We start from the raw sequence: 27,876 nt of genomic DNA, 5'->3' as shown, positions 1-27,876 counted from the left end.
TCCTTCTGCAGGGCCACTTTTTCTTGGGGAAGGCAGGAGCAGAGAGCTGGGCAGTCTCCCCAGAACATGACCTCCATGAGTTATTGGGTACCAAAAACCGGATGGACTTCATCCTGACCATTCTGACTCCAAATGACTCCTGCCATTTCACTCTATTCTGACTCCACACGCTCCTGTACAACCTCTTCGAATGCATTTTTGGGACTCCTTTTTTTGAGGGAGCATAAACACAGGAAAAGATCATCCATTCAGTGGTTCCTGTACTTCCGAGAGAGAGCTCAGATCTTAGCTACCTGCATTTGGTGCTGGATCAAGGCAAAACCTTGAAAAGCTGGTTTCTGCCTTCCTCAACGCATCTCCAGGCAAGCCCCTGCAGCAACAGCAACTTCCTCCTCCCGCTATTACTGCTCTTAGCCCCGCGACGCTGATGCCCCTTTGAAAAAATGACAGTGTTGTTCTCTCACTCCTCGTGAACGTGTTGTTACTGACAACACGGCTTTCTCTAACTACAAACACTTCTCATTTTCCTTTTGCTTTCATAGATTCCTACATTGCTGATGTGCTCATATGGAAGGACATGAGGTCGAGTCTTGGACCAGTTTTTTTTTTTTTTTTTTATCATTTTAAAGTAAACATGACTTCCGGCAGAGCTGCCGTAAAAAGGAGATTGACACCCACGTACAGTCGCGTGTTTTAGTTTCATTGGAAAAAGAAGACGTCGGAATCTCGCTGTGAGATTCTTTACCTGTGTATCGCAAAACCTGAAGCTGTGGATTTCATGGGTACCAGAGAATTCGCCTTATGCAGGAAGCGGCCCCATCCTCTCCAGCTCTTCTGACTGATTATTCTTTATTCAAATGACTTACATGACTGTGAAGACTACTGGCTTCACGATTTTTTTCTCTGTGTTAACCGATTGTTCCAACAAACTGCTTGAAATTTTTTAGTGTTTTGGGCTGTGTAGAGAAAAACAATGTGAAATCTTTCAGCACCTACCCTACTGGAGGAGTGAATCATGCCCTTAATCATAAACACCAGGATGTCCATTGAGACAGTAAGAAAATAAAAGCGCTTAAAGGGAGAAAATGAAAAAAAAAAAAAAACCAAAAAAAAAAAAAAAAAACAAACGCTTAAAATTGTTTACTTGATCGTACTAGAAATGACAAAAATAATCAAATCATATTTTGAAAGGAAAATATACCAAAGTCATTCTATCTAGGGCTCCAAACTTAGAACAACCGGGCAAACCTAACCTACATCAACCAGTCCAGTGTATGAGATAGTTACATATGTGAGCAGAAAGGAAGAGGGACAAATGAGATGCCAAGCTTCTGGCTCCAGTTCTAACAACACACTTGAGTCTTTCCTGACTGTGATTCCTACATAGACTCCAATAATAGCTTATCTCCGACATGGACTTCAGTAAAAGGAGATACTTGGAGTTGCTTAAATTTATTATCTCTTCTCACTGGTTTCAGGTTTTTTTGTGTTTTTTTTTTTAAAACAACTCTTGATACAGTCACTGTATGTGAAATCTGATGGACCTTTTCTATTCCTCTCATTACTTGATCTCTCAACAGTATTTGACATTGTTGTTGACATGGTTGAACACGCCTTTCTTCCTGAACCGCTCCTCCCTGGCTTCTGTGACTCACCGCTCCCCAACTTTCCCTCCTACTCTGGCTGTTCTTTCTTGGCGTGCTACCTCGACTGACTGGCCTCTATCAGATCTTTAAACTTTGAACTCCTCAAGGCCAGATCCTAGGTTTTCTTTTCTTCTCACCCCGTACTCTATCCGCTTGGGTGAATCCATGAGTTTGATTGGCATGAATTCTCTCAAAGTTACATCTTTCCCTCAGATCTCTCAACTAAGCTTTCATGCCTCACTCAGGTCAGTCTGCCATAAAAAAGTGCCCTAGTCTGGGTGGTAAACAATAGACATTTTGGAAGCTGGAAAGTCCAAGTTGATCTTGTGGCCACAGATCTGGTGTCTGATGAGGGCCTCCTTCCTGGCTTTCCTGGATGCCTTTCTATGGTTTCCTTACACAGCGGATGGAGAAGGAGGAAGCAAGCTCTCTTGTATCTTCTTATAGGGTCTCTAATCCCATCATGAAGGCTCCAATCTCATGACCTCATTGCTTCCAAAAGGCATCACCTCCAAACACCATCATGCCAGGGATGAGGTTTCAACATAAGAATTTGGCGGGGAGAGGGTGCACATAAGCATTCAGCCCATATCAACTCGTATATCCAATTGCCTCCTGAAAATCATCAGAAAATCCTGCAGTGAGGATCAAAAGGTGATGAGTGTGAATCATGACGAGAACTCACTCAGATACAGAGCTCTTGGGAGAAAAGTCATGATGGCTCCTAGGAGTATAAGCATCCACCACTGTTCCCCTGAAGAACCAAGGAGGACCTGAAATGAAGGTGAAGTCCTTGGGACCTGTGAGCTTTAGGGGCATGAGCTCTTCATCTGAGGAGCCTGGAAAGCAGGCAGGACTTTAGCCAGTCAAACAAGAGTAGATGACCTGCTTGATGTAGTGGCACCCACACACAAGACAGGTGACCATTGCCACCTCTGGGTCTCATCCCACCATTCCAACAAAGGTTCTGTCTCTGAGGGAATCCAGAGATTAGAGAGAAGGGGACAAAGTCAACATGAAAAACACGGCTGAGGGGGAGGGTGTAGCTCAGTGGTAGAGTGCCGTGCTTAGCATGCACGAGGTCCTGGGTTCAATCCCCAGTAACGCTGTTAAAAAATAAATAAATAAACTTAATTACATTCCCCCAACAAGATTTTGTAAAAATAAAATTAAATTAAAAAAAATAAAAAGAACACAGCTGAACTAGAATTGCAGAGAAATAGAAGAAATAGAAAATGAGCCGTTAGAGGTGAATATTCAGGAAAAGCACAAAGCATATTTTCAGGAACTAAAAAAATATGATTTTTGAGCTCAAATAATAGACTCCGTGCTGGAATCCATCATCTCAGTGATTATTACTGAGACCTAAATTAGGAGCCTGAAAAAAATTACCAAAAGTGGAAATATTGAGAGAAAAGATAAGAAACTTTGAGGCTAGATCCAGAGACCTAAGGATATGAATAAAAAGAATACCAGAAGCAGAAAGAGAAATAAGAACTTAAAATTTCATAAAATAACCCCACATCTTATGCTTCCTTTATATCTACCTATTTTAAGTAAGTTAATATTATATTAAGACTATATTGATATAGGAATAAAAATAATAAATTTGTGGAAGCGTGAGGAGGACAAAATGGCTGGAGGATAACGTGGTTTGGGATCACTTACACAGATTTCCGTGCAGAGCGACGTGGCAGCCACCGGAGGGTTCTGAAGAGGAGGAGGATGTGTGAGCCAGGCTCACTCTGGCTGCTGGACTGAGAAACAATCGTAGGGCGCCAAGGGCAGAAGCAAGGAAACTAGTTACGAGGTTGCTGACATAATTCAGGGAAGAGACCAAAGGAGGCTACTGTAATCATTCAGGCTTGAACAACTATTTGAGGGTTGGTGAAAATCTATCAGATTCTGAAGGGAGAGCTGGAAAGATCATCTGGTTGACTGGATGTGGATGGGAGTCCAAATGACTCCAAGTTCTTGCCCCAAAGGAAAGACCGTGGGAAGAACAAGTTGGTGGGAAAAATCAAGAACTAACTGATGGGCCATTCATGTGTAGGTGTCTCACAGACTTTCCCAGTGCTGCCAGAACACACATCCTGGGTGTCACGGACTCAGAGTCCACCAAAGTCTCTCCCATCTTCTTCTGACGTTGTCCCTTCGCCTAACCCTCTAGCTCAGGGAGGGATCTCCCTCTGTTGGGGGAAGGCGGGGAAGAGAAAATCTACTCTCTCCCTTGCTCCTCCAATACATTCTGTCTCTCCTCACAAATTTCCCACTTATCTCACCACAAATCATCCCAGAGCTCCTAAGAGCTTAAACGCATGGGGAGAAAATCCACAAAGACTTTTGGGTACTTTGGCTAGTGCCTCACAGCTTTCTTCTCTGGAGGAAATGAAGTGTATCACTCAAGATACTCTCTGAACACGTTAGTATTACTCAGCATGCATTAAGGGTATATTCTATTCCAGACCTGTGCATTAGTTTATTTCATGATCTCTATAAATCCTTGACTGAATTCTAGTTGTGGCGCTTACTGCTCTGTGAGCTTTGGAAATGTTCCTGTTTGCTAAATCTCAGCTTCCTGGATGGTAAAGTGGATGGAATATTTATCCTCTTAGCATTGGTGTGAGAATGATACGCGACGCTGGGTGTATCTCTGCACCTAGCGGAGATCGGGCACTTAGGAGATGTCCCTCAAGCGTTAATTCTTTAGCTTGTTTCTGGCAAAGGTTATGTTTCTTACATGAAGTATTATGTAGCTATAGCTAACACTTTTGATTAACAAAGAAGTGATTATAAAAAATGAATTCTCAATATCCTTATTATTTCAGGATAGTTTGAGAAACAAAAAATAGACAACATTAGAAAAGGTCCCAAGTGACAGTTTAATTCAATAATGCAGAGAAGGTGTCAATCAGGCTCAGACAGATAAAATGGGGAGGACTGAGGGACATACATAGAACATGAAAAACCTTTGGACGTGGGGCATTGAGTGAACCATGCATGCAGTGAGAATTGTGGGTGATTTCTTGGGGAACAATGGACAGACTAATTTGACTCAAGGGGTGTTTTCAAAGAAGGGAGCAGTGGAACATGAGGTTTAGAAACAGTAAGAGGGATCAGGTAACTGTTAGCATCCACTTCGAGATGAAAGCTTTCGGACTTCCCTTAATGGGAAATAGATTAGTTCCCAAAGGCTCTTGAATCAAAGATTAGTCATCATTTATAGAATATATATTTATGAAGTAACTCCATGCTCAAAACTCAGGCATTAATCATGCAAAGAGGCATCATGAAAGTTTAATCTGGCTATGATATTTCAGTTTGATTGGATGTAGAAAAGAATGGGAACTGAGATCCCAGTCAGGAAACAAATACAAGAGGTGAGGTTTAAGATGAGGAGGGCGGAGCCAGGATGCCAACAGCAGCCACTAAGAAGGGAAGGGTAGGGGTTGGAGGTGGAGCTCAGTGGTAGAGCTAATGCTTGGTGTGCATGAGGTCCTTGGTTCAATCCCCAGTGCCTCTGCTAAGGATGAACAAAGAAGGGAAGAGTTAAGTGTTAGAGGCACCAAAGAAGAAGAAGCACCAGAACCTGCAGGGTGAGTGGATGTGGTGGGAGAGGAAGGGGGAGGGGAGTGTCGGGGGTATTTCAAGGTGCTCAGTTTGAGTGATCGAGAGAATGCTCATGATGCTGTGGACAGAAAAAGAGAAGTCAGAAGGAAATACTGGCTTGGAGAGGGAGCTCATGAACTCCTTTTGAGACAGTAGCTGCCTGCAGTAGATGATAATTCAGAGTTCTCTTCCTGTTCCTACACTGAATGCTTTCCATCAGATAGGAAAGAATGGCTTCTCAATTAACAAGGAAAGCAACACATATATTATTTGATTTCCTTACACGTTAAAATCAAGACTTGTATTATTACCTTAATTTAGGATCTTAAATTGTACGATACATTTATTTTCAAAGCACATTCCGTTCCACCACCTCCTAAGTCCTTAGCTGATCATACTAATCTTATGCGATGATTCATTATCATCTAAGAAATGCTACTGAGATATTGAGTCCCTGCTGCCCACCGTCACCTCGACATTTCAGATCTGCCCAGGCTGTGCACACTTGGTTTAAACATATGGACATTTAGTGAAATGATAAAAATCTCTGGAAGGGGAACGTGAGGGTCATGTGGGAACTGGAAGGAGCCTTAGTGATTATCAAGTATCGGTCCACACCGGCAGCTCTGTGTTTTTGTTCTGGATGTCATCTTGCTTGTTCATGTGTTTGTTTTGGGTCTAAGAGAGGTTCGATGAGAGAATTCCCGTCTAAGCTTATCCCCCTCGGCTGATTACAGCTTAGCCTTTTGCATGGTTTCCACTCCTTATTCACGGCCTCTGTCTGTTTCTACTCTGCCAAACTGCAGGGTTTTTATTAGCCCCAACTCCCCCGACTGCGATCCCCCCTCCCCAACACATGCCTGGCAAACTCTTGCGTTATTACTTTTCCAATAGGGAAACAGCCTTGACTGAGACGATTATGCCTCTTTCAAAAGGAGGGAGGCAACGTAAGAGAAAGGGAATAAAAATCTTTACCCCTTTCAGAGGCATTTTAACAGCTTTTAAAGAATCTTTCGTCTTTTCTTGACATCTGTGTAGCATTCAGTTTTGTCCTGACTTCTCACATCCCTTTAGAGAAAGGAGAATACATTTCTTGTTTGCGAAAAACCACAAAGAGTAAAATATATTTGCACCCTGTTATCTTTGCCTCTTCAGCTCCTCCAAGAAGTCAGGGTATAAATAACCCAATAATTTTAGTGCTGGGAGTATACTGAGTTTGTTACAAGTGGCAACAGGTGGAAACACACTCTTGCAATTGAACTAGGTATAACCATGCCCCCTACACTTCTAATGAAAATTCCATGTGCATATGTGATCATTTTAAATGTGGAGGAATTTTTGAGACAGCCTGAGAGACGAGATAAATTAGGTGTGTTCGAATTTTTTTTAAAAAAAGATAAAATTTAGGATTAACTTGATTTGGAATGAGGGAAGGAATGAAGAAAATATTAAGCATTTCTCAGCTTCATGGTCATGTTACTTAGAAATGCCATGCAGTGTGGGTCTAGAAGCTTTCCTAAAATGATTGTTTCAGTTTTTCATGTTGGTTAACTTGGGCTGAATAGCTTTTTTTGTTGGATTCTGCCTTCCCCCTTTTCCTGAGATTCTAGGGCCAAATGTAAAAAGAAAACTAAGTTCAGAATTAGGATATAAAAGGGAAAAAATGCAGATAGGTCGCTGGCACGAGCTACCTCAGAAATGCAGGCCAGGGAGTGCTTTGCATTTTGTACAGAATATTTGGAAGTGGACCCAAATTTCAGAGATGCCTACCTCTGGGAACCAAAGCACCAGGCAAAGGAATCTGCCAATACTCGGGAAAGACTCTGCTTGGAGCCAACAATGTTTTTCCTGTGGAATGGTGCAGGGTTGCTCGGAGTTGCCCACCCACATTGCCATCTCCCACACACACCACTGCAAGCTTTTCGGAGGACTGAGGACTGAACAGAATCAAAACTGGGCAGGGCCTTTTTTTTTTTCTTTTTGGCAGAGCTGAAAACACATGATGAGGTGCTTTCTGGCTTTTGGAAGCAGCGAGGCTTGGTGATTTACAGCTGATCTAAGATTTGGAACGGGCTCATCTTTTGAATGGAGGGCATAAACTGTGTGTCCTGTCTATAACTGGGATGGCTGAGGGTCAGGGCCCAAGACAGCAAGGTAAGCAGGACCTTGAGAAAATGTCACCTCCCAGTGTCTCGGTTTCTCAGTCCATAAAGTCCCTGGTTTCTCTGCAAGAAGCCTAGGGAATAAAGCATGGCTTAAATTCTACCTTCTTTTGTTGTTTATTTCTGCTTCCTGTTTGCAGATTTCCCCTGCATCCTAGCCTGACTTTAGAGATTTATTTTGGGGAGGAAAACAAGGAACCACATGAAACAAAAGGATGGGAAAAGGTGTGGTGCCAAGTTTCGAACCCACTCAACCTTGTGGGTTTGGAGTTTTTGCAAAGCAACCTCCTGCCTGTTGAGCTTTTAGCTTGTTTATTCTTGGCAAAATGCAGCTTCCTGTTTTGAAGAAAAACAGCTTATAAAATTGCTTGAAAGTTCTTCTTGGACATCAAAACACCCTTCCCAAACAATATTTTGATGATTTATCATGTAAATGAGTCAAAACAATGTGAGCAACGTTTCCTATAAAGTACGTGTGGGTTTTAAAAATGAAGAGGAGAGTGCTTAGTTGAACAGATTTTGGTTATAGGAGATCAAAAGCATTGGAGACCCAGTTTGAGATGTTTGCTGAGTCTAAAATGAGGCCAATCCAACCAGTCTCAGCTGAAATGCAAGCAAACAATTTATTATTAAAAGAGCTCGTGGAGATGATTCCTCTTCAATCTCTGGGCTTGTGACTCTTCAAGCCAAAATAATTTCCAAGCAGTGACTATAATATTGCTCATGAGGAATCCTGGGACCAGAGCTCTTAGCCTGTCAATGGACGCGGACCAGTGACTCAAGTCCAGGCACCTCACCTCTTGGCTTGCTCATTCTTAGGCTCAAGGCTCCATCTGGAGAGATGTGATATTCCCACACTGCTAACTGGAAGTGTGTGGTTTCTGTCAGACAGACGGAAGAACAGACTTGTCAGCCTTCAGACTCCTAATTCAAATCTCTAAGTCTGCTTCTAGATTCAGAAGCTGAGAAAGCTAACATCCTACTGGGATGGACTGCTCCTCAGATTTCTGCCCTTCAGGATTCCGTATGTCCAGGGATGTCCAGGAAGTACACAAATTCCACGTTGTCCTCACACATCTCATCTAGAACATCCGTCGTGACAGTAGTAGAGGGCAATAGATTTTGGTTCTGGAACCAATTCATAGGTTTTATTGAGCATCTACTATAAGTAAGTTATTATAACAGGAAAAATTTTGAATGAAAACACGAAGGAGACAGTCTTTTAACCTTAAAGAACCTTGAATCTAGCTGAGGGAATTCTGTGACAGTAACGACACAAGTCTCTGTGTGACAGAACCTTGTGGAGAATATCTGTGAAAATCCAGACTTTGCAGATGGGTAGGAGAGGCTCTCCTCTTGGGGAGGGGTGTAATCGTTTGGGGATATATAGCATTGAAAATAGGAAGGAGGGGTAGAGTTTATAGACATAAATGTGGGAGAAGATGGAAGCATTTAAGTGGACTAGAATAACTATGGTCAAAGTCCTTTTGAAGTGAAGCACACGGCAAGTTAGTGAAAAGGGCTGGAAAAGCTGGAATAAAGAGTCAGGACAATGATTTCCAACTGTGCCCCTCTGGATAACGTATGATCCGGGAGGAAGGAGTTATTTGACTTAATTTCTTTGGGAAGTTTGTGTCAAAAATGCTAAAATCAAAAAAAAAATATTGCAGGATTTTTGAGGAATGTTTAACAGGCTTCTCTCCAAGAGAAGGCATAAAAATACAATCCATTTGGCAAAAATTATGTAGCAAAAGGACAGACAACCTATGACTAGATTGGTAGATTAGAAAAATCCAGTAGCTGTAGGAGTTGTAAAGACTAAATGAGCTTTAACATGTAGTTTGACATTATTTGTTCTTAAACACAGTGCCTGGCACACACATAATAAATATTGTTTGTTTTTGTTACAGTTGTGTTCCTTGGACAAGGAATTTGACAGAGATTTTCAGGATATCTTTGTAGACAAAGTGAATTTGCATCATGAGTAATACAAACAATTAAGGGGCTTTGTAATGAGTTGAATGGCCAGGCTTAGAAAGTGCTCACAACAGATGCTGTGAACCCAAGGGGGAACCTTTAATCTTGCGCCGAGGACTTCAATCATCATCTTTAACCTGGTCTACATATTAATTGATGACTTAACTTATGAAAGTGTGGTCATCAAATTTGCAGATCATTGGAAGCTGGGAAAGTGAGTTATATTGGTTCATAGGATCTTAATACGAGAGTCCCAACAGACTGAGTAATGGTCTAAAAATATACAGAAAGGAAAAATATACAGTCTTGTATTTGAACCTTTAAATCAGCACACTTAGAAGATGGCAGAGAGGAGCTTTGCCAGGAATAAATTAGAAAAAGACTTAAGGATTTATAGACGATCATAAGCTAAATATGTGAAAACAGGAACAGGTGGTTTATGGAAAATGTAATGTGATTTCAGGTTGTATCAACAGACATATGGTATCTAGATCAAGGGAGGGGGAGTCCTATTTGATCTACACAGGTCACATGGTACATTGTAACATTTAATATAGCGCTCGTGAGAGGTGAAGACTAATTAGAGCTAACTGAAGGTCTCTGACCGAAATGGTGAGTAGATGTTAATTAAAAATGACCCACAAGTAATAGGTGCATTGGGACGTTTTAGTCTAGTGAAGACACGATTCAAGAGTGGGCATGGCAACTGGATTCAAAAATTTGGTAGTCTTTCATTTGAAAGAGAACTTAGATTTGGTTTCTATAAAAGCATATGGTAGAGTTAGGGCCAGTAGTTCTGTAACAGTCCTTTCATCAATAGGTATTGAATGCCAGTTCTGGGTCAGGCGTCATGCTAAGCAAGGAAGCAGACATGAAGAAGAGGAGGTCTTGCCCTAAAAGAGCTCGTGATCCATTGGATGAAAGGTGCACGGGCCACAGTAGCCCAGCACGATACACGGAACCCTGGTCCAGCAGTGCACTTTGGTAAAAGAGCAATGGGTGATTTGCCTGATGGTGACTTTTTTTTCACCAGGATTATACATTGCATGATTTATTTTTGAAGGCATTGTTTTATTGCCTTTTACCTTTCAGGGTTCCTGAGAAGTCCGAAGTTACTGATTCCTGGTCCTTTACATGTCATCTTTTTTTCTTTTTTGCCTTTTTTTTCTTTTTTTCGGTCTTAGGAAACTTTTAGGATTTTCTCTTTGTCAAAATTTTGCAATATTTTGCCTTCGGATGGTCTATTTTTGTTTCTCTTACTGGGTAATCAGTAGGCTGTTTCAATCTTTTCCTTCCACTTTGGGAACTTTTCTTGAGTGATTTTATTAATATTTTCCTCTTCTCCATTTCTCTGTTCTTTCTGGAGCTCCTGCTTTTTGGATTTGGGACCCCTTGTTCTGGTCCTATTATGTTCATATTTTTCTCTTTTATTCACAACCTTAAAATTTTTTTTAAATCTCTGATTCTTAATATATGGTTGCATTTATATTTTATCTCCCTGATAATATTAATAAAAATTGTAGATACTGAAGTTTTCTTCTCTCTGCAAATCATTGTCTCAGCCAAGTCGCTTTGTGTGATGGGACGGGGGTGTATGTAGGAGCGTGGATCCCTTACTGTTCTGTATATTCCACACTGGGAACTTTTCTCAAAGGTCTGGTAATTTTTACACTTAGGAACAGGGCACTCATCAGCTGATGTGCTGTTCTGAACGCATGAATGTGGACTGTTAACCGTCAGCTTGTTTCACTGCAGGGTGATTTGGCTGAGTGGTTTTAATGGAGAACCTCCCGACTGTCAATACCTTTATATCCCTCTTTTCGGCAAAGAAATATTTCCATATCTTCCCATGGAAGAGTTTTTTAATGTCCTGCCTGGCCGCCAGTGTCCTGGGAGCCAACTGGACACCGAGTGTCGGCTTTCAGTTTGCAAGAGATGACATTTTTCAGTAAGACATCTGTACCATCAACTGTGCCTGCTGCTACTTAGGGTCCTGTGTGTTGTGCTTTCTATATGATAAACTGGGGGAAATAGTCTGGCGTAGTGAGCCAGGGAACTGTGATCTGCCCACTTCTTAAAAAAATACTTTCAACCATTTTTTTTTTAATCTACTTCCCCTCACTCCTACTTCTTAAGTACTTGATAAGGCCAAATGTTGAGCCTTTGGGGATTATGTTGTATAAATCTGGGTTTGTTTTCAGTTTCCCCTGCTACTGGCTTAGTACTTCTGTTCCTTGGGTGTCTAAGTCCTTTACCATTCACTCGTTGGATTTCTAGCTTCCAAAATGATTTCTTCCCTTCTGTGAGTGATCTGGGATGTTGGCAGAGAAAGCAACATTTGTGAAGAACTTTGAACAAGAAGTCAGATTTTTTTTCCCCAAGCATTGAAAGCAGTGAGGAAGAGCAACACAAACAGAGGAGATGTGGGAAACTTCCCAGAGAACTCCGGCGGTGATGAGTGAGGCTGGGACACGGGGCGCTTGGGGGTAGGATGAAGTGGTAATTGGTAAGGCTGAGAACAGAGCAGGGGCACTCTGTGATTGCACAGAGATGAGGGGCGAAGTTTGTGGAGTCAAAGATGGAATATGAAAGGGAATCTATGCATGTATATGAATGACTGAAATATTACGCTGTACATCAGACACTGACACAACATTGTAAAGGGACTATCCCTCAATAATTTAAAAAAGATGATTCTGTCGCTTCTAGATTGGAAAAGTGGGTGTCCAGCAATGAATGAAGTCTGGGGGGCATTTTTTCCAACGTTATAGGTCACATGTACCCCACAATGAACTAGGTTCCCTTAAGATATGATGCACTATCTTTCTCAGTAATTGTTACGCCCTTAGGTGAACAGTGGAAGGAAAGATTCCAGATTCGTCCACCTATGAAAAATGTGGGCAATTTTCCAGTAAATGTATGTACCTCTTTAAAGCTACTTGATCTCAGGTAAGTTTTGAGAAGCACAGGAAGGCCAGGGGAGGAGAAATAAAGAGGCAGGGTAAAAAGAGACACAAAGGGAAAAAAAACCCAAAACCTCATAGTGATGACATCATCGTTGTGTTATAAAACAGCCTTAAATCTGTAAGAGTCATTTCTGTTCTATCTCAATAGGGAGAAATGTGCTGAGCTCCTGGGGTCATTGCCTAACACGTCTGCCAGATGGATCCTGGGCTTGGCTTCTGGGGCAGAGCATTCCATCTCAGGGTTTAAGATACAACAATGCATTATTAAACCTGTTTGTAACACAATGTGCAAGATGACATCATATCCCTGAGTGTGTGTGACCTCACCAGAAATGTGTGCCCTGCTGTGTAGGAAAAGTGGAACTCCAAGAGACAGACAGTTGGGCAGAAGTTATTATGAAGCCTTAGAAAGAGCTACCCTTCCCCCCTTCTTTTTCTCTTTTCTCTCAAATCCAAAATGTTCTTTAAAAAGAGGAAGAAGAAATATTTTATGCAATCCTGCATCAAAAATATGCAATAAAAAATGTTGAGGAAAAAGCATCTGAAATGAATGAAAAATGGATATAACCTCAGGAGACTGTGATTTTTGGTCTGGTATCCCAGTCATGGTCAGCCAGGAAATAAAAACCATTGAATATTTAGAAGAGTAGGACCATGATGCAGGGAACTGGTTACACTGGTGATAGAAGAGATAAGAAGTCTATGAGACAGTGGGGCCACTCAGAAATTGGCAGAGGCAAGAAGATGCTGCCACCTGTAAGCCAGATGCAGGGAGTATGGGGAGCCTACTAGGGGGGTAGATGAGATGCAGCTGCTGCGAGAGATGCTACCAGAGGCAGGAAAGAGGTACCCTGCCCTCTCCTCTCTTCCTTGGACCCTCCAATCTTTCACTAGTGTTTCTTCTAAAGGGCTGAGTCCAGAAGGAAGCCAGTTGACTTAGGAGCCTGGAAAACCCAGTCCCCTGCAAAGCAAAGCAGAGCAGAGGAGGATGAGGAATAGATCTAAAAACAGAGAGATCCAGAACCAGCACATCTGGGAAGACGAATGCTGCCTTCAAGGGAAGAGCATCATTGTCTGCAGAATCATCATGGATCTGTGCACAGCAAGGAGATGATTATCCACCAGCTCCCAAACTGCATGTGGAAGAATCAGGAGCTAACTTTAGCTGAACATCACAGGGGGCAACCACCTCCACCACCCTCATAACAGGACTTCGGACTGGATTTCACCTATGGGCCTACCCAGTATGACCCCCTCTCTTTTAATTCTTAGTCACTGATACAATTAAGCATGGACAACAGTAATGGCAACCATTATTTTGGTCAGAAAAATTAAAATTTGTGTCCTATAGGTGTGATTTGTGTTGTGGATGACATTGCTAATGATCCTGACATCTAATACACATGTGTTCATTTATAATTCACTAACTCGCTGCTGGGCCATCATACTGTTTTCACAAGTCAGTCCTGTTCCCAGACATTCCTACTTCAAGATTGAAGTAATTTCTTTAAAAGTGATATTGGACAGTTGACTGTTGATGCAATGTTCTATTATTAACTAACGTGTAATTAGTTCATTAAAAAATACCTGCACTGAATAGCATGTAACTTAATACAATCTACCAAAGTGGAGAAATCCAGTTTCTTACAAATGGGAGCAAAATTACAGAGCAGGGAAACTGGAAACGAGAAGATGCCAGCTGGCAGGACACTAAGTGTTTCACATTACTGTGTGTTTATGACCTCTGTGTTCTAGAAAAAAAATTAATTAGATTACGTTATTTGAGAATCTTGGAATGTCCTGGCGCCATGCCAGGCTTATCAGAACCACACATCTGAAGCTTAATGTAGCTGTTTTAAATTTCACCTGTATTTCTAAGCTTTGAAAAAGCAATAAATGTAGGAACTAATAAATAACGGTGGGAGAATGCTGAGATTCCCTGCAACGGCAGCATTCAGCATAAAATGATGGGCTGCTCCAAAGTCCACTGTACACTTGTTTTCCTGAGCATGAATGCAATGTGAAGCAGTACTCTTTCTTCAAGAGTATTTGGAAAATAAATGTATGCAATGTGGGAACTATAATTGTAGAAACTTAGCGAGCTGTTTTTGAAAATTCAAATCATTCTTAAATAATGTGTCTGTATCTCAGGTTGGGGGCAAGATGGAGAAGGGCAGATGAGCTGCAGCGCAGGGAAAGGGAGGCAAAGGAAAATCTGCTTCCTGTTCACCTCGATGAGAGAGTCTTACTGGTCGTCATTTTTTTTTAACCATTTAATTTTATTATTTATTTTATTTTTAGTTTGCAGTAGGCACTGCTTTTGATTATTTAACTTTTAATTGTGGTAACATATGCATAACATAAAATTTACCATTTTAACCATTTTAAGTGGACAGTTTAGCAGCATTTAATACATTCACATGGTGGTGCAATCGTCACCACCATCCATCCTTCTCCAGAACTTGGCTTAAAGTTCTTCTGTTAATTTCTAAAAATTAAAAAAAAAAGTTAAAAATTTTCTCTAGGAATATTTGGTCACTTTAGTCGAGGGCTGAAAATGTGCAGGGCAGGACATCTGTGTCTGCACGTGTGGGAGCCAGCACTGCAGTTGAAGTATCTCAGGGGTTTGACTGTGTTATTAGATAGATGAGTTGTGATTGAATAAAATGACTGTCCAATCAGATTTATGGAAGAATATTGGTTCCTTTTGAGAAAACCAATGAACAATACGTTACCGACCAGGGTTTTTGGACTCCGTAATCAATAGCAATTGATAAGAGGCTAGACGAGAAATTCAGGTAAGTCTTCTCTGAGAGGCGTGCTGCAGCACTGAGGGAGCGAAAAAAAGCAACAGATTCCCTTGCTCCCTGCATGGGAGCAGGCTGGTCCCTTCAACGGGGCGAGGGTGGGGGTAGAGCCAGGGGTCAGGCCAGAGGGGTGGCTTAAGTGGCCTCTTGGTGGTGAGCAGGGATTATGCAAGCTATTCTGCTTTTGCTCCCTGACACCTCAGAAGTGGATCCCATCGTTAATTTGCCCCAACTGCCTACGTGCGCAGTTATTTTTAGTTCCTTGTAGTTTCTTTGTATTCTGTTGCTCAAGGAGATGTCTGTTCAGGAGCAAGCACTTCAGTAAAGGGTCCCAGGTCCCAGGTCCCCAGCCTGTCTCAATGACAAGACAGAAACGGATACTACTGACCACTTTAATGAAACAATTCCATTCATTCATTCCACAAATACTTCCTGAGCACCTACTTGTACTGGACATTGTTTTAGTCAGTGAGGGATTTATGGTGAACAAAAACTAAGCCTGCGCCTGCATACAGACCTTATATTCCAGTAGGAGAGACAGTCAATATGTAGGTAAATATGCAATGAATGGTGGTAAATGCTGCAGTAAAAAGTAAGTATGCATAAGAGAAATAAAAGCAAGTTTGCTTTCCCTTTTCCTATTTATTCCCACTCATAATATCCCAGAGATAAAAGTGGGAGATCTTCTTCAAAGGGAAACCTCATTCACCCAACAAACCCCTGGATCTCATTCCTTGCTGTGGCCTCGCCCTGATGACAGAATGATAATCTAGGGAGTTATGCAGAGGAGGCTGAGCTGGTCACAGTGTGAAGGACGCATTTCTCTTTGCTCTCCTCTCTCTGTTTCTCAGTTTTGTCTCAGTATCTTGGTTGCTTTTCCTCTGCTTCCTTCATGTCACTGACCAGACAAATGAAAAAGTCATTCATTTCTCCAACAAGGACAAAGCGGAAATCTGCCAGTAGGAGACACCATGCTAGTTGCTGGAGGGAGTTAGAGATGTGTAAGGCATGGGTTCCTATCCCCCAGAATCTACTGGCATCTAGACATGTAGCTGAGAAAGAGACAATCAATTTCCTGTTGTGTGAACCTCTGAGGTGGCACTTGCTTTGAGGATTTCAGGAGATGCCAAGGTAACTTCTGTTAAGACAATCAGGGAAGAATTCATAGAAGAGGGTAAGTTTAGAGATAGATCTTGTTGGCTGAGCAGTGCAGAATCATATATGTTACGAGATAATCTCAACACAGAAGAGGCGACCAACATATCCCTTGCTGCAGAAACATCTGGGAGGAAGAAGACAGAAAACGTCTGATCACAAGTCATTGGCCTTTGAAACTGTCTCTATTGTGAGGGGAAAATACCTGACAGAAAATTAAAATTCAATCAATAAATTGTTCCATCTAAATAATATCAATTCATATCTTTGGCTGATTTCACTGCTTGGATCAAGCTCATCCATTCATTCACTTGACAGATATTAACAGAGAGCCTGATTTGTGCCTGTCCTGGGGTTACAGATAGCGGTGAACAGAACAGAAAAAGCACCTGCTCTTATAGAGCTTTACATTCTAGAAGAGCAAGATTTTGAACACAGCAGTAATTGTGGAACATACGAAGTAGTCACAAGTGCTATGAAGAAAAGAAACTCAGGCAACAGGGAATGGAGCACTGGCCCTGACTATGGAGTGTGCCTGGCATTGTGAGGAACAGAAAAGCCCAGCGTGGACGGAGCATAAGAGCGAGAGGCAGAGAACAGATGATGTGGTCCAAGGAAGTGGAGTCAGATTTCGTAGAGCCCCATAGGCTGCTGATAGAGAGACCCTGATGTTGACTGTGAGTGGGAGAGGAAATTGGTGAGAGTTTTATATCCTGGAGAGACAGCGATCTAATTGATGTTTTAGTAAGATAGCTCTGCCTTCTGCGTTGTGAACAGATTCAATATTTTGTATGTTGTGGTGCAGAATACCCCGAAGGCCACTGATAATTTTACATACTATCTTTTGGTACTTGATTAAGTAAAAAAAAAAAAAAAATCAAGCTGGCTGTTTATTACCTCTAGGTTAATGATGAGATGATGTATTGATAACAGTCAGGGTAACAACCACTAGGAGATATATTAATAAGTATCTCTATATTGGTAATATTACTTATATATAAACAATATTAATTACATGTTACATAATATATGCATATATAGATAGAGAGAGAAAATGAGTGCAAACAACAAAATGGCTTTTGCAATTGTGGGTTTGTCTAGGCAAGTCCAAAATCTGTAAGGCAGGCTGTCAGGATGGGCAGGGTGGAAACGTGTTCACAGGAACTGATGCTCCAGTTCACTGGTAGAATTTCTTCTTCCAACAGGAAACCTCAGTTCTGCTCTTAAGGCCTTTCAGTGGATTGGATGAGACCCACCCAGATTATCCAGGAATCTCCTTTATGTAAAGTCAGCTGTTTGCAGATGTTAATCACATCTGTCACCTACCCTCACAGCAACAGTGAGATGAGGATTTGAGTGAGTAATGAGTACCGTAGCGTAGCCAGGTTGACACAGGGGTGATGATCACAGACAACTAACCACCCCTATTACCCAGTAACCAACTAACTGGCTTTGTGTAGACTGACAATTCTTTCCTCTACCCTCTATTTTTTAACTGGCTCTTTTGAAGTCTGCAGACAGCCTCAGATTTGGATTCCCTGTCTGATAGGCTACAGTCAGGACAAAATATTAATTAGAGGACTGGACACGGTTTTGTTTGTGAACTCATTAGCACCGGGAGCCTGGCTTCTGCAGCTGGATGTGTCGGTGCCAACAGGGTAGATTTCAGCCCCAAATAGCAGCCACCTGGACCTTGGGTCCAACTTCGTTGCCATGCCAGTCATCAACTCTTTAATATAAGAAGAGTGGGACTGCCTGACCTGCTGTCCACATTCAATATGCAAACACCTCTTTTAGGAACAAAATAGTGCCTGTGTGACTCTGTGTGGGTCGTGAGTAAATTCTAGGGACGAGGAATAACAACCATCCAGTTCATCCCATTGACCCCAATGAACTCGGCTCAATAAATATTTGCAGAGGGACTGAATGCCAAAGCACGCTTGGGTTTATGCGACTTGGTTACATTTCTACCGCGAAACCTGTGCTACTACAAACTTTATCTTGGAAAACTTCTGATAGGTGGTGAAGTTGCTCTGAACCTAGGAAGCAGCTATTGGCCAAATTATGTGCTCTTGTGGAGAAACATTTCCTGTGTATTAAAAAAAAAAAAAAAAAAAAAAGGCCCAGCATGACTAATATGGTAAGAATGTTCTCACCTTCTCTAGGAGAAGAAAGGAGTCAGGTAGAGCTTTGCAACAATCCGTGGTCGCAAACCTCAGCAGACACCCAGGTCGTTAACTAACCACACGCATGTGGCACACGGAATGGAACATCCCAGGGCTCTGAAACCACAGGCATCTATCTGCTGGATTCAAGGAAGCAGTTTCACAGGCCCGGACAGAAAAAGGATGTGGTGAATTCAAACGGTTCTGATTTATAGGCAATAAGGTGCAAGGTTACGGTATACAGAACACTGAGCCGCTGCATTCTCGTCACCCCCTCCAGAAGCCCCGGCTGCTGTGGTTTCTAGGAAGATACCAAGAGTGTCGCCATTACAATAACCAGGCCTGGCCCTTGTCCCTGTCATCCAGCTGCACATCTATGCAGTGGTCCTTCAGGAATAGCCATGACACCCTGCCTTTGGTTACCAGCCAAGCCAGGGTGTGATATTTTTTCCTGTTTAATTAAAAAAAAAAAAAAAGGACTTACCCGTTTGCTTTTGCCAGCTATCTGAAAGTTCAAAAGGTAAAGAACATTTCCCTCCACAAATAAAGCATGGAATGTATTTGGGAGCTGAGTTTTCATCAGCAGTTGTTGTTTTCGATCCACCTATTCCACTGCTAAGGAAGGTGAAATGGGGAGTTCTTTCCTGGAAGGAAAAAAAAAAAAAAACTTTGGATTTATAATTTGGCATCAGTGGGAAGGGCTCCAGGAACTGAGGGTCATCTCTCAGACATTCATATAAGCTAGTGACACCCTCACATGAGAGGGGCTTGTCGCACCTCCTTGGCGCAGGGAGAGTTCAAGTTTCCCTTCAGGGGAAATAAGAAAACGAAACCATGCTCACTTCAAGGCCGTCTGATGACAGGCTGTGATGGCATTTTTGTAGACCAACCTGTCCTCAGTCAAAGACTCTTTTCATAAAATTATATCTTTCATTTATAATGCTGCAAAGCTGAATGTCGTATTTGCCGCCGAGGGCCGCCCACAAGGTCTCACGAAGGACCAGAGCTGCTGTCCGTGGAACGTGGCAGAATGCCCCCCGCCCCCCCCCCCAAATTCCCTTTCATATTGACCCAAGGGCGGACACGAGTTTCTGGAGGAGATGACATTTGAATTGGAGCTTGGAAAGGCAAGATGAACAACCGAAAAGGACATAAGCGAAGTGTCTGCTGCCTGCCTGATCTCATCTTCCAACTTGCTGGGGTAATTTTTCAGTTATGGGAGAAAATTGGGTTCAGTCACCATCCCCTATTAACTGTGGAAAGTCAGCCCCCTCCTCGGTGTACCTCCCAGTCTTTGGGGGTTTCTCTTTCTCTCCATCACTTGCCTACAATTTCTTGCTTCACTGAATTCTCAGCGTCTTCTCTGTGTCTCATCTTTTCAAGCTATTTTTCCCTCTCTCTCTGCCCTACATCACTCCAATCCTGAGTTTCTTGAAACATCACTGACACAGGCTGCTTCACGCCTAGATTTTAAGATAACTAAGGAGAGTGGCACGAGGTACATGGTTGGTAACATCTTAAATTTTACATCAGGTATCCCTCACCAATTTCCCTGGTCCTCTTACATAGGAGATATCTCACCAGTCATCCTATTTGGGGTGCCATTTATTAATCTGGGGCTGAAGTAAGACCAGGCTAATACATAAGAGATCCCCTGATATTATGACTTGAAGAACTAAGAACGTTCTTTCCCACATAGCAGTCTGAAGTAAGATTTCCAGGCTAGCCTTTGGCTCTGCTTCACAGGATCATTCAGGGACCTGGTTGGGAATGAGTTGTGGCTTCGTTGTCCTTCAGGCTTTCCATTTGTGTGGCCAAGGCTGCCGCACCCCACTGGTACAGCCACAGGAATGGGAAAGAGAATAGAAGAAGATGTCCTGTCAGCCAGGACCAGCACCACCACTTCTGCTCAATGCCACGGGTGAGAATTCCGCCATAAGATCAAACTAGCTGCAGGGCACGGAGAAGTGTAGTTAGCAGCCGGGTCCCGCGCCTGTACTATGAAAGGGGGTGAGAGCCAGTGTGGCTGGAAGACTGGTGGTCTCCTCCCCCTTACCTTCCAGAGACCCCTCCCTTTTCACCCATCTTTTGTCCTCCAATTCCCAGCAGCAAACTTCTAGCTTCCTGCCACATTTTGAAAGAAAAACAATTCAATTCCTCATGTTTGAATGCTCTCCTCCCAGACAAGACTCAGGGGCCACGACTTCCGTCACTCAGACAGCCCGCTGAGCTCTTTCATGGCACCGACGCCTCTGAGATGAGTAGTTCCCCTTTCCTGTAACACAGTCGCGACCAGTTATTTGACTCCGTGTACGTTTGTGCCCTCACTCCCTGCGCAAGCATGCAAATGAGAACTTCTTCTTTCTGGTACATGAGGGATGGAGGGCAGGGCCGGGGAAGGGGAACTATCCCCTGAGAAGGAAACACTGATGCAAAGGAGAGGAAAGAGGAAAGCAGGGGGTACCTTCCGGTAATGGATGGTCAGGTTGTCCTGCCCAGTAGGTTACTAGAAGAGGAATGGGGGTCTCAGCAAGGAATCTTTCCAGTTGCAGGTAATCAGAAACCAAATACAAACTAGCAGAGACTAAAAAGAGTGTTTACACGGGTTGTTCTAGAGGTGGTTCTGGTTCAAGACAAGCCTTGGCTCCATCCAAGGCTCCGAGATATGTCATCAAGTCTTTGCCTCCATCTCTAAGCTGTTTGGTCTCTGTCTTTCCAGAAAGGTTCTCTCCAGAGGGGCCCCAATAGCTCTAGGCCATGTATTATCTGAAAAATATTTAAGTTGATGTTTCCAGTGAGTCGTTAAGGTAAAATAAAGGTGAAATTCCAGAGTCAGGTCATCCAGTGCAGAATTTGCAAGGTAAAGTACAGAGACCTAGGTCCAGTGCTTCTGGATTCTCCTGACAGAAGGAAGATTTTACAAAGGGCAGCGAGAGGCAGGAATGCTTCTTCACGTTTGCCGCCCAGAGAGCGTGAAGCCAGCTTAGGCAAGGACCATTTTAAGTACAAATTTACCTCTTTCCTTAACATTCTTCCTTCTCCACCCGTAACTCTGATCCCAACAGGATCAGAAACTCACCAGGAGGTGGGCAGTGAGGAGAAGTATAAAGTAGAGAAATATAGAAAAACTCAATCATGTCATTCCTGCTTCCCCCAACTGCCTCTCAGCCCGAAGTCAGGGGATGGGAGTGCATTTTACGTTAAATCAAGGTCAGAGTTTTCACTACCATCTTGAACTTGACATTGCAATTCCTAAAGTGGGATTACATTTGTGATTGAAAGTGACTTTAGGATCTAAGTATGATCAGAAATTGTCTATGGAAATTGTCATCTAGGTCGGATAAAATTTTAAAGGGATCGTGGAAAACCAAAAATACTTTTATTTGATTACGTTATCAGTTCCGTTTGTCTAATGTGCTGTTTACCTCCCCCAAGAAATCACGATCCAGAGGGAAAAAAATACCCTCACTCCTCCAGAACCCATAAAATTCCCTTAAAAAGATATCTAGTGTTCCTTCTTGAGTCAGTGCCCCTCACCCCGACTAAACCTGTGACAAAAGAGTCATATGACTCTTCACAGTCCCACCTGGGCCCCACCTGTGAAAGCAAGGGGTGGAATCTAAAAGGGGAGGAGGCTGGCAGGACACAGCCGCCCGTGAGGACAGGAGATGACGGCACAGGGACTCGGAAAGACTGTAGGAAGAGTCACTCCTGGTGAAGAGGAAGGCCCCAGGTGAGAGCAGAGCCTCTGATTCCACTCGTGGCCTGGGGTTGGGAGCACTCACTCCTTCGGACGCGCAGGTCTAGAATGCTAGGACCCCAGCAACGCGGAACAGCGCCTGCCGGGCCCTCTCTGTGACCTCTGTCATTCCCACGCCACCCATGCAGCACGCGTGCCGCTGTCACTAGCCCCGCCACGGGGCTGTGCTGGCCTCCCCGACGTGCCTACCGGTCAGGGTGATGAGCTGAAGCCACACTGCGTCTTTCAGTAGTCAGCACATGGGTGTGAAGACCAAAATACGTTTAAGAGTGTTCCAGAAAATACGGAACCACTTAATCCACATTTAAAAGGCAGCTCACTCTGGAAAACCGTATGGAGGTTTCTCAAAAAACTAAAACTAGAACTACCATATGACCCAGCGATTCCACTCCTGGGGATGCAGCGCGAAGACCCAAAAACACTAAGTCAAAAAGACACCCCAATGTTCATAGCAACACTATTTACAATTGCCAAGATACGGAGACAACCTAAGTGTCCATCAACAGATGAATACATAAAGAAGATGTGGTGTGTATATATATATACAATTGAATACTATTCAGTCACAAAAAAGAACAAAGTTTGCCATTTGCTGCAGCAACATGGGCGGTCTTGGAGGGCATTATGCTAAGTGAAGTAAGTCAGAGAAAGACAGATATGCATGATATCACTTATACCTGGACTCTAAAAAATACAACATAGTGAATATAACAAAGAAGAAACAGACTCACAGACACAGAGAACAAACTAGGGTGTGTGGAGGGTGGGGCAACACAGGAGTTGGGGATTGGGAGGTACAGACTATTGGGTACAAGACAGATTATAAGGATATATTGTACAATAGGGGAAACATAGCCAATGGTTTGTAATAACTGTAAATAAAGTGTAACCTTTAAAATTATATATATAAAAAAATAATAAAAGGTAGTTCACTCTTCACACACTGCCCTGAGTTTACAGGTCCTTTCACTTATTCAAAATACATGTAAGGTATTTTTTACATGCTGATGATATGATTAGTGCAGTGTTAGAATCCAGGAACATCGGAGTATTTAGGAAAATGTCTACAAGTTTGTCTCCCTCGCCTGAAGTTAAGTTCCACCAGAGTGGGGTTCCTGTCTGCCTTGTTCACTAGCGGAGCCTCTGGCATCTGAGAAAATGTATGTATGTCTACGAGGAGCTCAATAAATATTTCTGGACTGGGTAAAGCAGTATCATCACCGCCCTCAAGAAGTTTAAAGTCCAATGGAGGAGAAGGCATGTAAGCACAACAGAGTACAGGAAGTTCAGTGACACAGGAAACTGTAAAACTGTATCACGGCAAACAGGGTGGGGGTGAGGCAGCAGCGAGTCAGGCTTCCAAGAGGTGATGCAACGTGGGGCATTAAAGGTCAAAGGGAGCACGGCCACCTAGGCCGCTGTCCTCCTGCCCTCTTCTCCCTGAGGGCTTTTGGATTCTTGTCTCCTCTTTGGATGGGAAGGAACAGTGGGTGAAGAGGGAGTTCTCTGGGGCTGCTCCTTCCTGGGTGTGGTCCTCTCCATAGCTACGCCAGTGGGATGACTTCACAGGACCTCAGCACGGAGCCCGTGGGACTGTAGCTCTGTGGGATCTTGGCAGAGCCTAGCCCAGCACTATGGTCAGAACTGAGGAGTGATGTAGTAATCGCCATAAAGGCACGTGGGCTCAACGCCGGCGCTGAGCAGAGCTCTTCCTGCAAACTGTGCTTGTGCGGAATGACTGGGAACTTTTCCTGCGTGTGGCCAATTCTATGGGGTTAAAAGATGATTAAGCCTAAACATGTAAACAGCAAATTCCCAAGTTAATGATGATGAAACATTCTCTTAGGGTTAGGCTGGTTTAGAGCTGACTGTGTTGCCTCATACTGGAATCTGGTCCAAAATGTTGATTCCTTTGATAAATCCTGTTGTCATCCCCAGGAATAACATGATCCACCAAAGAGAAGCTTTTCTAAAGTTTCTAGAGTTTCAATGACATGTTCCTTAGCATCACCTAGAAAAACCCCAAGCAACACTGATGGGCTCTTAGGGCCTCAGGAAAATGATGCACATCTTGAAAGGAGGGCCCGTGGTGAGTGCTGACAGCACAGGCCTGGGAGTGGCACACCCTAGCTCACATCCTAACGGAGAAAGACAGCAACAGGCAGTTAAATATAAGAGAATTTGTTTTTCTCTTTCTGACTTACTTCACTTAGTACAATCATCTCTAGGTCCATCCATGTTGCTGCAAATGACATTATTTTATTCTTTTTTATGGCTGAGTAGTATTCCATTGTATAAATAATGTCACAACATATTTATCCAATCATCTGTCAATGGACATTTAGGTTGCTTCCGTATGATACCATTTATATGTGGACTCTAAAATAATGACCCAATTGAACTTATTTACAAAACAGAAACAGATTAACAGACATAGAAAACAAACTTCTGGTTACCAGGGGGGAAAGGAGGAGGAGGGATAAATTGGGAGTTCAGGATTTACAGATACTAAATACTATATATAAAATAGATAAACAAGAAGGTCCTACTGTAGGGAACTATATCAATATCTTATAATAATCTATAATGGAAGAGAATCTGAAAAAGAATCTGCATAACTGAGTCACTGTGCTATATACCTGAAACTAACACAATGTCGTAAATCAGTTGGGGCCAGGGCTCGATTTGTAATCCTTCATCCTTTCTGGTAGTCATTCAACTGCCATCAACATCCCCACAGGATGGATTCTTTTTTCAGGGCAACAAATACTCAATTCATCAGGGAACAGAAGCACTGCTCCTGTGCTGTTTCTCCAGGACCCTCAAAAGGTTGGCATATAAACAGGAACTAAAGACACATTATTTTCAGAAGTGAACATATTTTTGCTCTAGTTGAAGGATGTTGATCTGTATCACCCCCTTCCACATGAAGAGCATCCTTGCTCTGCACCATGTTTCTGGTGACTTCAAAGGGAGCCTGCAGAGAGCCCCAGAAGACGGATTACTCTGCCCTGTTCCAACCACAGCCTTGCTGACGGCACGTAAATGCCAGAGCAAATGTTTCACCCAGGTAAGGACCTAAAATAATGAAGCTCATTTTTGTTTTAGGATTTTTTTTTTAATTAGCTCCAAGAAAGAAAAATGCTGCAGGAAGTCATAACAGTAATGGTTAAATCCCAATTCTGGGTAAATGAAAAAAAAGTGGAATATGGTTCTTTAAGTTTGTTTTATAACACTGCTGGGATTGAATCAAAGCTGGCTAATGATTCTAAGTTAAAAAGTGAGCTGTTTTCTGATTTGATAAAATGACACAGTAGACTAGAAACACTTGAATTCAGTATGAGAAAGACCTGAAAATGAAATGCTCATTGTTGCCTGCAGCCTCCCCAGACTCATCTGGGAAATTCCCATCCACATTATTTCTCCCATGACCCTGTTCTTGTGGCTAACGCATCTCCCACCTTCTCCAGTGCTATCATCTGCTTGGCCTGCTATCAATGAAATAATGGAAAAAACAGGGGTCTGAAGAGTGGAACTCCAGTCCCCTTGCTGACTACCTGGTGACAGGTTAGTTGGCCTCTTCAACCTCAGTGACTTCATGAGAATAATAATATTTTGCCTGTCTAAAGGCAGGAGGCTGACAAGATGAATGATGTGTTTCAACTTGATGTATACTTTATCTGCTTTACCTTAAAGGAGGGTCATGAATCATTGGGTTCATAGTCATCAGATGACTCTGCTGTGAACACAGAAGGTATATACACACACAAGAAGAATTAAACGAATGTTATAACTCATGCAATTTTGCTTATACCCACTTATTTTCATTTGGGCAACTTGATATTTTCTCAGTTTATGGCGAGGTTTTTAGATCATCAGATGATTCCTTGAGGTTTCATCCAGCTGGAAGCTCCGTAGTTTCATTATGGTTTTTTTTTTTTTTTTTCAGAGGAACTTAAAATAAATGTGAAAACAAATGGGCCAGAAACAGTCATGTTGGTCACTGAGACGTCTCTGGGAGCCAGCCCCTCTCTCTCATTCTTGCACTTTGTGCTTTGACCTTCACACCTGCTGCCCTATCAGTCTCGCTGTTCGGGGGACCACCTCCCCCCAATTCATTTCACGCTTCTATTATGCATTTTTCGAAACACAGATCTAACTAGCCATCTGTGCTTCCCCCTGCCTCACGCTCCTTAGTGTAGGCCTTTCAGAGAGCAGCTCCAACTTGGCTTTCTCATCTCACTGTCTGTCGTTCCTCAACATGAAATGTCTCACTGGCCACAGGGGACACTGGCTGTCCCACCACATTCCACATAGCTTCTCCTTGGCAAGGTCGCCCCTGCCGTTACCTCTCTGTTGGATTCCCTTCTGCATTTGTTTGTTTATTGCTGTAGAGGCTTAAACAATACCTGGTGGCTTAGTGGCTAAAGCAACACCCTTGTATTAATTCATGAAGTTCAGAAGTCCAGGCCCATCATGGCTAGTTTCTTTGCTCAGCATTTCACGAGACTGAAATCAAGGTGGTGTCCTCAGCTGGAGGCTCAGCTGGGGAAGGATCTGCTTTCAAGCTCCTTCGGGTTGTTTTCAGAACGAATTTCCTTGCAGCTGGAGGACTCAGGTCCCCTGGTCATGCCAGCTGTTGTCTGGGGGCTGCCCGCAGCTCCTAGGGTGGCTCTCGGGCCCTTGCCCCAAGGCCTCTTTCACAGGCCCTCACACAGTCCCACACTTTCTGACTTCAGAAAGGACCCAGGCCCTTTTCAGACAAATACTGTATGATATCACTTCCATCTGGAATCCAAAACATACAACAAACTGGTGAATATAACAAAAACGAAGCAGGCTCACTGGTGCAGAGAACAAACTAGTGGTTACCAGTGGGGAGAGGGAGGATGAGGGTTAATATAGGGGGAGCAGAGTAAGGGGCACCAACTTACTAGGTATAAAACAAGCTACAAGGACATATTGTACAACGCAGGGAATACAGCCGGTATTTCATAATACCTATAAATGGAGTAGAACCTTTAGAAATTGTGAATCACTATAGTGTACACCTCCTCATATAATATTGTACAGCAATTATTAGTCATTTTTTTAAACAAGCTCACCTGATTAGATCAGACCCACCCTGGTAATCGCCTTTTTAATACAACTGATTGGGACCTTAACGATGCTCCCTTTTCCCATATAATATAATTGTAGGAGTCATAGCTCATTCTAGCCACAAGCTCTACCTGCACTTAATGGGAGGGAATTACACAAGGGCAAAGATCATTGGGATCAAAAATTCTGCCACACCTCCCTTTCCTTCTCTGCTACGAAAATCATTCTTTGTGAACCAGGTGCTAATGTAAATGCACCTCCTGTGTTAAGGAATCCTGACACCCACAGGCTGAGATGCTGGCCCTGTACTCAGTGTGGGTCTCTATTTATCCCAATACTATTAGATTTATCACATAATATTATAACTAGCTGTGTACATATCTGTTGGAATTAAGATGTAAGAAATTGGGATATCATGGAATTCTCAGTTTCATATTGTCTACAGTGAATCCCCTGTTTGTTGAAGCTGTGTTCTGGGCATTAAATTCCTTTCTGAACATTGTCTGCACTGCTTGAGAGGGAGGTGTGT

At 42.9% G+C, this 27,876-nt stretch overlaps 2 long non-coding RNA genes across 2 annotated transcripts in view; one reads left to right on the top strand and one right to left on the bottom strand.

Moving 5' to 3' along the window:
- The first annotated feature begins 5,169 nt into the window (after nucleotides 1-5,169).
- Nucleotides 5,170-13,792, top strand: LOC116659326. The gene is made up of 3 exons (XR_004314643.1): nucleotides 5,170-5,242; nucleotides 7,243-7,409; nucleotides 13,269-13,792. It is a non-coding gene; the product is annotated as an uncharacterized LOC116659326 (long non-coding RNA).
- A 4,872-nt stretch (nucleotides 13,793-18,664) lies between these two features.
- The window catches only part of LOC116659325, a 298,444-nt gene continuing 289,232 nt past the window's right edge, over nucleotides 18,665-27,876 (bottom strand). The window contains exon 4 of the long non-coding RNA XR_004314642.1: nucleotides 18,665-19,131. This is a non-coding gene — a long non-coding RNA (uncharacterized LOC116659325). The remainder of the gene's footprint in view (nucleotides 19,132-27,876) is intronic.

This window comes from Camelus ferus, chromosome 23, assembly GCF_009834535.1.
Source record: "Camelus ferus isolate YT-003-E chromosome 23, BCGSAC_Cfer_1.0, whole genome shotgun sequence".
NCBI lineage: Eukaryota > Metazoa > Chordata > Mammalia > Artiodactyla > Camelidae > Camelus > Camelus ferus.
Note: the sequence above shows the minus strand (reverse complement) of the source record. Positions and strands in the feature narration are given on the sequence as shown.